This window comes from Lepus europaeus, chromosome X, assembly GCF_033115175.1.
Source record: "Lepus europaeus isolate LE1 chromosome X, mLepTim1.pri, whole genome shotgun sequence".
Lineage (NCBI taxonomy): Eukaryota > Metazoa > Chordata > Mammalia > Lagomorpha > Leporidae > Lepus > Lepus europaeus.
Genome location: NC_084850.1, coordinates 41,594,883 through 41,609,999, shown reverse-complemented (window position 1 = coordinate 41,609,999; position 15,117 = coordinate 41,594,883). Strand labels below are relative to the sequence as shown.

At 37.5% G+C, this 15,117-nt stretch overlaps 1 pseudogene; it reads left to right on the top strand.

Annotated features, from left to right (window-relative positions):
* Positions 1-224: 224 nt before the first annotated feature.
* LOC133752569 (zinc finger CCHC-type and RNA-binding motif-containing protein 1-like) lies at positions 225-835 on the top strand (annotated as a pseudogene).
* Positions 836-15,117: the final 14,282 nt, after the last annotated feature.

Below are 15,117 nucleotides of genomic sequence, written 5' to 3'. Positions count from 1 at the left end.
TCTTTTTTTACTATTGTTGTTAATCTTATTATTATAACCTGGAAGGGTGAAATGGGTCCCAATTATAGGGATCTGTAGATGCTTCCCTTATGATTTGTCAAGAATTGTGATGTGATTGAAACCTGCTCTTGCTGGACCCACCCAGGCCCCGGCGAGGGGGTAGAAGGAGTCAGGGTTGAGCTGGTTGGGCCAAAGGCTTGCACACCACTACTCTGTCTGAAGAAATGAGTGGTGGATGGACCCCAAGTAAGAGCACAGTGTATGTCTTCAACTTGCTTTTTTTCCTGATGAACAATGACTTATATCGCATATTTTCTAAGTATGGCAAAATTGCAAAGGTTACTATAAAGAAAGATAAAGATTCCAGGAAGAGTTAAGGGGTTACACTCATTTTGTTTTAGGATAAAGACTGTGCAAAACTGCACCAGGGCAATAAACAATAAAAAAATTATTTGGTAGCTAAGAGCAGCTGAGTTCATCCAAAGGCAAAACTACATTGATAAATCCAGTACTACAAATATGGGGAAAGTGGATGCTTAAGTTATGCCTGACCTAAAAATATGCTTGGAGAACATGAACCTCCAAAGAAGAAAGACAAAAAGAAAAAGAAAATTCTGAACCAGAAGAAGAGACTGATAAGGAGAAGAAAGTGAAGATGAAGGGAAGACCATGCTCCGGACAGCCTTGGCCAGGCCACAACCTTCCAGCAAGCCAAAACTGAGGAGCAAACCAAAATGGAAAGTCATTCAGGGGGTCTTTCAAAATCAGATGACTCCAGACACCCAAGTTAAAGGAAATTCCATATTTCCGTGATGAGGAAGAGCTTAGTTATTAAACTTATATTTATTGTCTAAATATCCTTAAATTAAAAAAGTCTTGGAGCACAAAGTTCAGCTAAGGACTAAGGTTACTTTTAGAATTTGAGCATAAGAACACTTAATACCCAATACTTCCTTTTACTAGAAAATAGTTCATAGGAATTTTTTTAATTTAATGAATGCATTTTTACATAGATACAACTTTAGGAATACAGTGGTTCTTTCCCTCATGCCCCCCACCACGCTCCCTTCCCACCTCCCATTCCCTCTCCCATCTCCTTCTTCATTATGGATCATTATTATTATGACTTTATATATAAAGGACCATCTCTATGCTAATCATAGAGTTCAACAATTTGCTCCCACGCTCACCCACAACATATAGAGTACGGTTTGGGGAGAGATTTTGCAGTCGATTCTCATATTGCAATTCAATAGGGACAGAAGTCCTACCTGGGGAGCAGGTGCACAGTGACTATTGTTCCTTTAATAATTAACACTCTTTTTTTCATAGGAAACTTAAAAATACATATAAAGTATCATGTTTCTATCTTAGCACAGTAGAGCTCGAGCATCCCTAATCTGAAATCCTGCACCCTACAAAATCTGAAACATTTTTGAAGCCAACACAATGTCTCCTGTAGGATATCCACACTGTGGAACTCTGTTTCATGATGCTATTACACATCCTCTATAAAATTAACCTCAGGCTATGTACACAAAATTTATATAAACCATCAGTGAAGTTCATATTTAGACTCAGGTTCCATCCCCAAGATATCTCATTATGTATATGTGACTGCTCAAAAAAAAAAAAAAACACACAGCCAAAACCCTGGAATCCAATATAATTCTCATCCCAGGTATTTTGGATAAGAGATACACAACCTGTACTTAAAATCAGAACTTCCTAGGAATAATCTTGAAAACAGCTAATTTTAATAAAAATAAGTAAGCAATACTATTATAGTAATACTGTTGTAATCCCATGAGAAAAAGATATTAAGGTGATTTGAGATGTTCATTATAAAACTTTATTCATGACTTTTGAAATTCAATCTTGAAAACAAAAATTTAAGAAAATGTTAATAAGCCTTTTTAAAAGAATTGTCTCTTAAAAAGAATTATGATGTGCCTGAGATTTTACCCTATTTTCAGTTGCTACAGTTCCATTGATGCCATGAAAAGATTCCTGGGTTAGAGACAGAAGATTGCATTACTCACAGCAATAGCAGTCATCAAAATACTAGCATTTCCTTGCACCAATTTCCTGAACGCCAGCTCCCAGAGGAATAAAAGAGGGCCAATTGATATTTGCATATGCATGTGTTGGTGACAGAAGGGGCATTCTGAAGTCAGGGAACCTGAATCTTTTATAACTAGTAGTAAGTATGTCTTGTCTTTGTTCTAGAGGAACAATATCTCTGCATGTTATGTCTGTTAACTGTATAAACATCCTTGGAAAGATAACTTGGAACAGCTACATTCAGTGGCACTGTTCATTAGGTGTACTAGAATGCAAGATACCTATGGAAAATTGTCACAACAGGAAGAGACACATGTGTACCCGATGTACCTCCAAGGACAGTTTAGGCAGGGAACACCCCAAAAGCAAGTATATTCTGATTTAGTATCCTCTCCTATGATTTACCTTTTTAGGCCTGCTTACACTGTGAGGTAGATCTCACTCAGATTCTTTTTTTTTAAGATTTTATTTATTTATCTGAGAAGTAGAGCCACAGACAGTGGGAGGGAGAGACAGAGAGAAAGGTCTTCCTTCTGTTGGTTCACTCCCCAAATGACTGCAATGGCCGAAGCTGCGCCGATCCGAAGCCAGAAACCAGGTTCTTCTTCCCAGTCTCCCATGCGGGTGCAGGGACCCAAGCACTTGGGCCATCTTCTATTGCTTTCCCAGACCACAGCAGAGAGATGGATTGGAAGAGGGGCAGCCAGGACCAGAACCGGCGCCTATATGGGATGCTGGCACCGCAGGCAGAGGATTAACACACTGAGCCACGGCACTGGCCCCATTCACTCAGATTCTTAAGATGATAGTCTTACCTCTCACTCTGGAATATGATCCATGAGCACATTAGTGCTCATAGTATTGAATCTTACTCTTCTGCTTGGACTGTCTTGCCTCATCTAGTTCCATGGACTTCTGCCCTGGCTTCCTTACTTGGCTTCTGCAATAGGCTGCTTTTTCTAGTGTAAGTGAAAGCTTTGATTTGACTTCTGATTTGTTCTCTAGATGGATTGATGAATTTCTTTACAAATTGTATCTTGGGGACAAGGCTAAAGGTTTTTAGAGCACTTCAGTTCATATGTATAAGCAGTAAACTCTTTTCCCTCTATATGCAGGTCTGGTACCACAGACCTGTGGAAGTTTCCTCTTTAATTGAACCACCACCTTGAATGTAAAAAAAAAATATGCTTTTGTCATTGGTTTTGCTCTGGATGCATATCATGAGATGCAGGGATCACAAGCAAAAGTGGTAGGGCTATCCTTTCTAAGGGAGTTCCATTTTTCTCACCTCTTCATTCTCTACCAAGTAACACATTTTTATGTTGAACTAAACTTAATAGCTCTTGGTCTTGGCCCAGAGGCTAAATATCATTGAAAGTTAGAATTAAAGCCATTTACTTGCTTCTGAGTTATACAAAGGGGAAAAGAATAACATGTTTTTGGTGAATTTTTCCCAGTGGGCATATCTTTGAAGACCCAGTTTCTGTCTGTAGTATAAACACTTTGAGGACCCTGAATCAGTGCTCAGGATATAAAAGGGCAAATATTTTGGTCCCCTTTTCATAAATATGAGTTAAGATACTGGAAGTGACTTTTTTATGTCATTGAAGAAGGAAGAAGAGTAGAACTTTTTTGTGGTGGTAGACATTTTCAGCATATTGCTAATGGCATAATGAAACTTCCATTAGAAACTGATTTTTAGTAATCCTAGAACTCATTAATGTGCAAGTTAATATGTCTAGAGAGAATATAAAAAGTGTGGATGTCATATTATTTGATATGTAAATTATTTTAAATGTTGTCTTCACTGAATTATACCCTCTATATAATAATATACTCTTTCTTCACTTTATGTTCCTTGTCATGAATCCCATGTTGTATGTTATTAATATATCCACTTATAAGAAAAACAATTGTATATGTTTAAATACAATATTTGTAAATGAAGTAAATATGGCAAAATATTAAAAATTGTTAAATCCAAAGTAAAAGTAAAAATCAACAACCAAGCAAAAAGACCATAAAGGTCAGAGAACTTATTTGTATAGATCATAAAAATGAATAATGAATACTGCCTGAGCCCCTATTTGTGCTTGTGTTAGAGTTCTATAAAGCTATTTGGTTTATAGTAAGTGTTCAATAAATAATTGTTGAAAGGATAAAGGCATTGTTGAAATATCCCACCATATATTACCATCCCTATGTGAATGATTCTTACTTAAATAAACTTTATCAAGTGTTACCATACCTACTGAAAAGTATAGAATTCAATAATGTATAAGTACATGAATGATTTTCAAACAAAGTGAACACATCCGCAAAACTACTACTGAGATGAAAATCATTAATTTCCAATATCTCAGGGGTCCCCCTGATGCCGCTTCTCAGCTACTACCCCTTCTCCCTCAAATACTATTATGACTTCTTTCCCAATTGATTAGTTTTATCTGTTTCATGAAATTCAGATCAATGAAGCACACATTTTCTTTTCTTTTCTTTTTTTTTTTAACTTTTATTTAATGAATATAAATTTCCAGTGTACAGCTTATGGATTACAATGGCTTCCCCCCCCCCCCATAACTTCCCTCCCACCCGCAACCCTCCCCTCTCCCGCTCCCTCTCCCCTTCCATTTGCATCAAGATTCATTTTCAATTCTCTTTATATACAGAAGATCAATTTAGTATAAAGATTTCAACAGTTTGCACCCACATAGAAACACAAAGTGAAACATACTGTTTGAATACTAGTTATAGCATTAAATCACAATGTACAGCACATTAAGGACAGAGATCCCACATGAGGAGCAAGTGCACAGTGGCTCCTATTGTTGACCCAACAAATTGACACTCTAGTTTATGGCGCCAGTAACCATCCTAGGCTGTCGTCATGAGTTGCCAAGGCTATGGAAGCCTTCCAAGTTTGCCGACTCTGATCATATTTAGACAAGGTCATAAAAGACAGAATGAGGATAGTAACCAATGATCCTAAGAGTGGCATTTACCAGGTTTGAACAATTATACAGCATTAAGTGGGGAAGAGGACCATCAGTACCCACATGTTGGGAGTAGAGCCATTGGTGGTAGAGTAGAGGTTATGATTACAAAGGAATGAGGCCCAAGTGCACTAGACAGGGCCTAGAACAAAGGACAGAGTCATTATTTTCTATTTCTTAGCTGAATGTTTTGTGTATCTGGGATATTTAACCATATTGTTGGGAGTGACTTGATTACTTTTATTACTGGCTAGTATTCCACTGTGTCACCGTGCCACAGTTTACTTACCTACTTTACTACTGGTACATATTTAGATTGTTTCCATATTTTTGAAAGATTTTTAAAATAATAGATATATATCAGATAAACAGATAAAATATATATTTAATATATAATGATATATATCTATATCAGATAAACAGGTAAAAAGTATCTCCCTCTAATATATTTATCTGCTTGTTCACTCCCCAAATAACAGCAAAAGCGGAACTAGGCCAAGGCCAAGAACCTGGAACTCCATCTGGGTCTCCCATGTTGGGAGCCCAAGCACTTGGGTCATCTTCTGCTTTCCCAAACACATTAGCAGGGAATTGGATTGGAAGTGGAGCAGCTGGGATTCGAACTGGTGCTCCAATATGGGATGTAGGTATCTCAGCTTGTGGCTTTACCTGTTGGGCCACAGTATCAGCTCCTTCTTTTCATATTTTGATCTCATGAATATTGATACTATGAACATTCTTTTACAAGTTTTTGCTGCATGTATGCATTTCTTTGTTGTACATATGGATGCATATAAGAGGGAGTGCACTTTTTATGGACCAATTTTTGATGCTCTGCTCAATATACCTTAGGCTAATTTGTGAGATCCTTTACAGCTGCAGTGGACCAGTCTTGTAAATAGTAACAGCTTTCCATTCAAGCACCTGGATTTCTTGACCTTTATTGGAATTCTGAGCCTATTGTAATCAATGTAATTACTGATCCATTTGGATTTAAATTATAATATTGCTATTTGTTTTATAATTATCCAACACTTTATATGATATATTCCCTTCACTTGCCTTATTTTGAGCCAGCCACATATTTTTACCCCATTTCACTCTCTAATTGCCTTCTACTATGCTTTTAGTGGTGACCTAGCGATTGCATTCTATATCATATACACCCTGATTTAATTTAGCATTTGATCACTTCTGAGACAATCAAAAGACCTGATGATACTTTTAATCCTTATAATAATTCCAATCACTTCTCTCACATTTGCATTGTTATTTTAATGCTATAAAAATGTAAACTTTACAATTAATTACTTTCATTATTTCATATAGCCAATACTGATTTAGATTTCTATTTAACCTTTTAATTGGTTTTTATTCTTCCATGAATTTTTGTGTGCTGTTCTGGGATTATTTCCTTCTGCCTGAGGAATTCTCTTTGGGATTTATTTTGTTTGAGTATACTGATAACAGAATCTATTTTGTTTGTCTAGAAATGTCTTTTTCATTTTCCCTTCAATTGAAGGTTATTCTTTTCTGTATAGAGAAGTCTGGGTTGACTGTTATTTTTGCTCGGACATAAAGATGTCCTGTTGTCTTCTAGCTTCTATGGTTCTATTGAAAGGTTGGTTGTCAATTTTATTGTTCATTTCAAATGTGAACCTGGTATGTTTTCTTTAGATGCTTTGAAGATTTTCTTTTCGTTCAATTTTCTTTTTTTTTTTTTTTTGAAAGGCAGAGTTAGACAGTGAGAGAGAGAGAGACAGAGAGAAAGGTCTTCCTTCCGTTGGTTCACCCCCAAAATGGCCGCTACGGCCAGTGTGCTGCGCTGATCTGAAGCCAGGAGCCAGGCGCTTCCTCCTGGTCTCCCATGGGGTGCAGGTGTCCAAACACTTGGGCCATCCTCCACTGCCTTCCCGGGCCGCAGCAGAGAGCTGGACTGGAAGAGGAGCAACAGGAACAGAATCCGGCTCCCCAACCAGGACTAGAACCTGGTGTGCCGGAGCTGCAGGCGGAGGATTAGCCTACTGAGCCACAGCGCCAGCCTCGATTTTCAATAGTTTTACTATGGTGTGCCTAGATATGAGAGCCTTTGTATTTTTTCCAGTTAATGTTTGTAATATTTCTTGATCCTTTGGCTTGGTGCCCTGAATCAGTTTTAAAAAAAGACCTGGTTGTTACCTCATCAAATATTCCTTCTGCTCCATACTCTTCCTCCTGCATTTCTGAGAGAATTATGGACAAGTGTAACGTACATATAATTATATTCTCTACATATCTTAGAAATTTTTGTATTTTCCATTCTTTATTATCACAATGATTCAGCCTGGATATTTCTTTTTCTTTTTTTGAAGATACTTTAACTTACAATGTTTATTAATTGACACATTATAGTTGCACATATTTATCGGTATAATGTGACATTTCAATACTTGTGTCCAATGTGTAATGATCAGATCAAGGTAATTGGCATATCTATCACTTCAGACATTTGACATTTTTTTTGGTATAGGAACATTTAAATTCCCCTCTACTATATATTTTGAAGTATTCAATTAATTACTATCAACCATGATTACCTACTTAACTAAACAACATTTCATGTTACTCCTCCTATCCAACTATACCTCTGCATCCATTAAACATACTCTCTCCCTCCCTACCCCTTCCCTTCTCCATGGTCCCCCTCCCCCACACCCTTCCTAGGCTCTATTAACCACTAATATATTCTCTTCTTTGAGATCAATATTTTAAATATATATGTTCTCATATAATATAAATGAGAACATTTGGTATTTGTCTTTCTGTGCCTGACTTATTTTACTTAATGTCACATCCTACAGTTCCACCCATGTTGCAGCAAATAATAGAATTTTATTTTTTTTATTAGCCTGGATGTTTCTTACTAATTTGTGTCCTGGAACAATAATTCTATGTTTGGCTGCTTTTAATATTTTGTTAAAACCATTTCTGATTGAGTGCTGGGTATTGTGCATGAAAAACAATAAAGTTTCTGTATAATGTGAGTTTCTGTATAATGTTCTTCAGGAGAGGAAAATCTTTATCTTCTTTTTTTTTTTCAAAAAAAAAAGATTTGTTTTCTTGTTTGAAATGCAGAGTTACAGAGAGGCAGAGGCAGAGAGAGATAGAGTTCTTCCATCTGCTGGTTCACTCCCCAAATGGCTGCAACAGCCGGAGCTGCGCCAATCCGAAGCCAGGAGTTTCTTCCAGGTCTCCCATTTGAGTGTAGGGGCGCAAAGACTTGAGCCATTTTCTGCTTCTTTCCCAGGCCATAGCAGGGAGCTGGATCGGAAGTGGAGCAGCTGGGACTTGAACCAGCGCCCATATGGGATGCCGGCACTGCAGGCAGTGGCTTTACCCGCTATGCCACAACACCAGTCCCATAAGTCTGAGCCAGAGTAGGAGGTGATCACCTTATTCTAATCAAGAACTGAGCTAAATCAACATTGGATTTCAAATTTTACAAAGTTTATCTGTCTTTGGTTTGCCCTCACTCCTAAGATCTTTCTCTCAAGTGTCCCAGTTGGACCTGGTGCATTTCTCTGACCTCTTCCTCCTCTGAGGGTCTTGAATTCCGAATTTGTTCAGATACATGAAGTAGGTGATAACTTACTTGAGATTTTTGATTGTTTTCTGATTAGCTTAGTTTCTAGCCCTATGCAGCATGAGAATCAGCAAATGCCTCAAGGCATGAATAATGTTGGGTTTGCCTCAATGAATTAATGAATTTCTGGTTTTTGAGGGGGATCTTAGCCCCTTCAATTCCTGTTTGTCTTAGGAGGTCTTTGAAACCTTCAGACAAGTTTTGTTCTGTACTTTATCTTTTGTAGTTGTTTACATGGGATACTTAGTTTACTACATGTTACTCTATCACACAAACAAGTCACAGCTTATTCTCAAGTAATATGTTTAAATGGTTAAAATGTGTATTTGCAGAATTAATGTATTCTTTGATGAGCAGCATGGGATAAATTTTGAGCCAATCCGAAGCCAGGAGTTGGGAGCTTTCTCCAGGTTTCCCATGTGGGTGCAGGGGCCAAGCACTTGGGCTATCTTCCACTGCTTTCCCAGGCAATCAGTAGGGAGCTGGATCAGAAGAATAGCAGTAAGGACAAAAACTGGTGCCCATATGGGATGCCAGTGCCACAGGCAGAGGCTTAGCCTAGTATGCCACAGTGCTGGCCCTTTAGGATGGACTTTTACCATATATATGTTATACCAATGACAGATGATGTATCTTTCTACTGTAGCTAGTTTAATGTAACCTAAGATTCACAATTAGTTAATGAAAACTTATATAAAGTACACCCCCTGCCCCTAACATTGACTCATTTGATGTACAATGAAAAACCACTGGTCATGTGAATAGAGTTTCATTATATACTTATTTTGATGCATGTGCAATAATTATTCTTCCTAAGTACGGACAATTATCTGGATTTGGGTATTTTGTTATCACTTTACTTGTTAAGATTTTAAATGTTAACATTTCAGTATATTTATGTATGTGCAAATTCTTGGATGAAAAAATGTAAGCAAGTTGGTAGAAGCAGCTGCCATGATTCCAAATTGTAGTCTAACAATGTGCTTTTATTCTTTCTTAAAAACAAAGTCTTATTATTGTAGGGGAAGGAGTTGTACTTGAATTAGTATAGTGAGTAATCTTGTGGTTGTAAGTAGTTCAAATGCAATCAAAAAACTAATTTATGCCAAAAGGAATTCATTTGTTCATGTCTTGGTTTAGGCTGCTATAACAAATTACTACAAATGAAGAAACGCAAAAGACAAACATTTGTTTCCCATAGCTTTGGAGGCTGGGAGTCCAATGTCAAGGCACCAGGAAATTCAGTGTCTGATCAGAACCTGGTTAATGTAGGGCCATCTTCTTACGATGTCCTCATGTGGCAGAAGAAATGAAAAAACTCTCTGTGACCTTTTTATAAGGGCATTAACCCATTCATGAGGGCTCCATTACTTTTTTTTAAAGATTTATTTATTTGAAAAGCAGAGTTACAGAGGAGGAGGGGGAGGGGGAGGAACAAGAGGGAGAAGGGGTGAAGGAGGAGGAGAGGGAGAGATTTTTCCATCTGCTGGTTCATTCCCCAGATGGCCACAATGGCTGGAAGTGGGCCAGGCTGAAGTCAGGAGTGAGTTTCTTCCAAATCCCTCATGTGTGTGGCAGGAGCCCAAACACTTGGGCCATTTTCCACTGCTTTCTCAGGTGCATTAGTAGGGAACTGGATTATAAGCAGAACAGCCAGGACTCAAACTCGTGCCCATATGGGGTGCTTTATAGGCCAGTGGCTTAATCCTCTAAGGAATAACACTGGTCCTGAGGGCTCCTTTCTTATGACCCAATCACCATCCAAAGATCATACCTCCAAATAGCATGGTATTGGGGATTAGTATTTCAACATGAGTTTGTTGTTGTTGTTGGTTGTGGTTTTTTTTTTTTTTTTTTTTTTTTTTTTTTTTTTTTTTTGGAAAAACTCATTTAGTCCATAACAGCTCATTTTACTGTTGAGCCAGTTTCTGGCTCAAGGCCCATTTTGATCAAGGTATTCATAAGATGATGTTGTCAGGACTGTTTTTCTTTCCATATTTCAAATGAACTTGCCTTTGCATTCTTTTCTCATTTTTACTCAGCCCTTTCTATACCATACGAAAGGTTGCTCCAATATTGATTCATCATGTTTGGTAATCCAAATAGAAATATTTCCCCCCTATTATTTCTATATTATATATGTAGAAATGATTCTCATGGGCACAACATGAGTCATGTGTCGAATCACAGCCCACTTATGTATAAGGATATGATATTATAATTGGCTGAACTTTGGTCAAATGGCTATATCTTTGTGGTCACAGAGCAGACCAAAGTGGTTGATATCCAACAGGACCATACAGGAAAGGAGGTCTTTTTGTTATACATTTGTATCCTAGAGCCTTTTGAAGAATGCTTCTTAAATAACCTAGAATTATCTATGGGGTCATACATCATCATGGTAAGCCTGGAAAAGACATTCAGAAAGCTCTAGTCTTCTTTTAGCCTATACTCACTTTACAAGGCTGCCTTTTGGTAGTACTTAATGTGCACAATTTTGGGGTTCAGTTCCTCCCTATTACCCAGCTCTGGCAAACATCTTTGATGTGAATGCAGTTTGGAAAGAAAAAAACTTATTTAGCAAGAGAAGAGTTACCCTCTGAGTTCATCCAGACATACTAGGTATGAAAATCTTTCTCTTGAAATAATAGCCAAGTAAAAGGTCAGAGTTTACTTCCCTCTTAGCTTTTCCTTCCAACAACGTGCTCCTATTTAGCTGTATTTACACTCTCCAGACTATTCATGCTTGGAGATGGCTACTGCATGTGCAGTGTATATTAACTCTTAGGCCATAGACACATAGAATCTACTGAAATTGATTCATGAAGACATAGAAAACATAAACAGATCAATAACCAAGACAGAGGTTGAATCAGTAATAAAGACCCTCTCAACAAAGAAAAGCCCAGAACCCTATGGCTTCACAGCTGAACTCGACCAGAATTTTAAAGAATTAATTCCAATAATTCACAAACTATTCAAAACAATTGAAAGGGAGGGAATCCTCCCAAAGTACTTCTATGAGGCCACCATCACCTTAATTCCAAAATGAGAAAAATATAGAAAAAGATCTATAGACCAATATCACTGATGAATATAGATGTAAAAGTCCTCAACAAAATACTAGCTAATTGAATCCAAAACATCAAAAAGATCATCCACCTGGTCTGAGTGGGATTTATCTCTAGTACTCAGGGATGGTTCAACATCCACAAATCAATAAATGTGATACATCACATTAGCAAATTGAAGAGTAAAAGCCATATGATTATCTTAATAGATGCAGAGAAAGCATTTGATAAAACACAACATCCTTTCATGATAAAAACCTTAAGCAAATTGGGTACAGAAGGAACATTCCTCAACACAAAGCAATCTGTGACAAACCCACAGCCAACATCATATTGAATGGGGAAAAGTTGGAAGCATTTCTACTAAGATCTGGAACCAGATAAGGATGCTCACACCTGACTGTTGCTCTTCAATATAGTCCTGGAAGTTTAATCTAGAGCCATTGGGCAAGAAAAAGAAATCAAAGGGATACAGATTGGAAAGGAGATAGTCAAATTATACCTTTTTGCTGATGGTATGCTCCTATAAACAGGGGACAACCCTGGAAATAGGACAGTCTCTTCAACAAATAATGCTGGAAATATTGGATCTATGTGTGCAGACATATGAGAGGAGACCACTACCTTACTCCTTATACAAAAATTAACTCAAAGTGGATCAAGATCTAAATCTACAACCTGACCATTAAATTTCTAGAGGAAAACATCAGGGAAACCCTGCAAGACATTGGCATAGGAAAAGACTTCTTGGAAAACACCACAGAAACACAGGCAATTAGAGCAAACATAGACAAATTGGATTACATCAAGCTAAGAAGCTTCTGCAATGCAAAGGAAACACCAACAATGTGAAGAGACAACTGAAAGAATGGGAGAAAATATTTGTAAACTGTGCAAATGATAAAGCATTAATATCCAGAATCTGTAAAGTTCTCAATAAACTCAACAACAAAACAATCCAGTCAAGAAATGGGTATAGGACTTGAACAGACATTTTTCAAATAATGAAATTCAAATGGCCAACAGACACATGAATAAAGCTCTGGATCACTAGCAATCATGTAAATTCAAATAAAAACCACAATGAGGTTTCAACTCACCCCAGTGAGAATGGCTCTCATACAGAAATCAACAAACAACAAATGCTCTCAAGGATGTGAGAGAAAAGGTACCCTAATCCACTGTTGGTGTGGATGTAAAATAGTACAGCCATTATTGAAGATTGTATAGAGATTCCTCAGAAATCTGAAAATAGATCTGCCATATGACCCAGCCATCCCATTCCTGTTAATGAATGAAATCAGCATATGAAACAGTTATTTGTACCACATGTTTATTGCAGCTCAGTTCACAATATTTATAATATAGAATCAACCCAGATGTCCATTAACTGATAACTGGATATAGAAAACATGTTATATATTCACTATGGGATATTAGCCATAGAAATCCTGTTTTTTTGCAACAAGTGGATGCAAATGGAAACCATTTCGCTTAGTGAAATGAGCCAATGTCAAAAGGACAAATATAATAATTTTCTCTGATATATGGCAGCTGATATAGATTACAAAAAATTTGGGGCAGTAAAATGGTCACTTTGGGAATGATTGTCATTTTTAGTTCATGTTATACTCTTGTGAAATTGTGGTCTTCCTACTTTTCACTTGTTGAATATTATGATTAGTGACAGATTAGGCCTGTAAATATAGAGTGTATTAAAATTTGTTTTTACAAATCTGATGAAGAGAGGGGAAGGGGAGGTTAGGGAGGAGCAGGAGAGTGAGGGAAGTCTGGTTGTCTTTTTGGAACTATAGTTATGGAATGAATAAAATCTGTTCTTATATTAATTTTTAAAAGATTTATTTATTTGAAAGATTTACACAGAGAGAAGAGAGGCAGAGAGAGAGAGAGAGAGAGAGAGAGAGAGAGAGGCCTTTCATCTGACGGTTCACTCCCCAGTTGGCCACAAAGGCCGGAGCTGTGCCTATCCAAAGCCAGGTGCCAGGAGCTTCTTCCAGGTCTCCCACACGGGTGCAGGGTCCCAAGGACTTGAGCCATCTTCTACTGCTTTCTTAGGCCATAGCAGAGAGCTGGATCAGAAGTGGAGCATCTGGGACTCGGACCAGTGCCCATATGGGATGCCGGTGCTTCAGGCCAGTGTGTTAACCCACTGCACCACAGCACCAGCCCCATCTTAATAGTTTTTTTTTTTACAAGAAACAAACACAAAAACTCTTAGTCCAAAGGAACTAATTACTCAGATTGTCAATGTTCTTTGTTCTGCACGCTTGCTTCTCTGAGTATTTGCCCTGATCTTTTAGCTTCTGCAAAATTCCTGGTTCCTGATGCTGTTAAATTATATTTTGGCAATTGTTGGTGGATGCATGGGCTATTTCTTAGATGGATGAATCTTAAGGACTACATGTACTCTGAAAGTGGGGAGTATACAAGAGGATTAGCTCAGAGAAGAGAACTAACCTTTACTGATTGCCTGTGATCTACTATATTCTTTGCCGATATTTTAAATTATCATATTTTCTTGGTAAGAGAATCACACCCTCATTTTATACTCATCAAATCTAAGGTTCAGAGAGGTGGAGCAACGTACCTAAGACCATATAATTCTTCACTGGAGGAATTGGTATTCAAAATTTTATAACTTTATTTTTAAAACCTGATTTCTTTTTAAGGATCAAGTAATAGGTGAAGTTTAGATATGGAGACAGGAGAATATTGTGACAAAAGTGCCCATACCTTCTCCCTTTCAGAGACACTAAACCATCTGAGGAAAGGAGGATTGTGGCACTAATTAAAACCTTGTCCAAAAAAGATAAATATCACGTTTTCCCTGATTTGTGGTAACTGAGTACAAAAAATTTAATATAAGCAAAATTGACATTTTGAGGTTTGGTTATTGTTTACAGCCCTTGTTTCTACCATTGAGGAAAAGTGTTTTTTTTTTCTTCTTACTATTTGTTGAGTACTTAGTGGAGGATTAAGCTTACGATTACAAAATAAACTGAAAGTATATCATTGTAGAAATTAGAATAAGGATGGAGCATGGAGGGTGGGAATGTGAGTGGGAGGGAGGGTAGGATGGGAAGTATTGCTATGATCCTGAATCTGTATATATGAAATACATGAAATCTGTCCACCTTATATAAATAAATTATTTTAAAAAAGAGGCCAGAATCAGTGTCACAGTTTTAGGCTTAATTCTGTAGCAGGGACACCTATTAAAGTTAGTGTGTGTATCAGGAAGTGAAAGGACAGGCAAAAAGGTCCACCAGGGACAGCTGAGTTTATAATGGAAGAGCTATCATGTCTACATGTCAAACTTAGAGGCCAAAGGCAGGTTAAGGCGAGG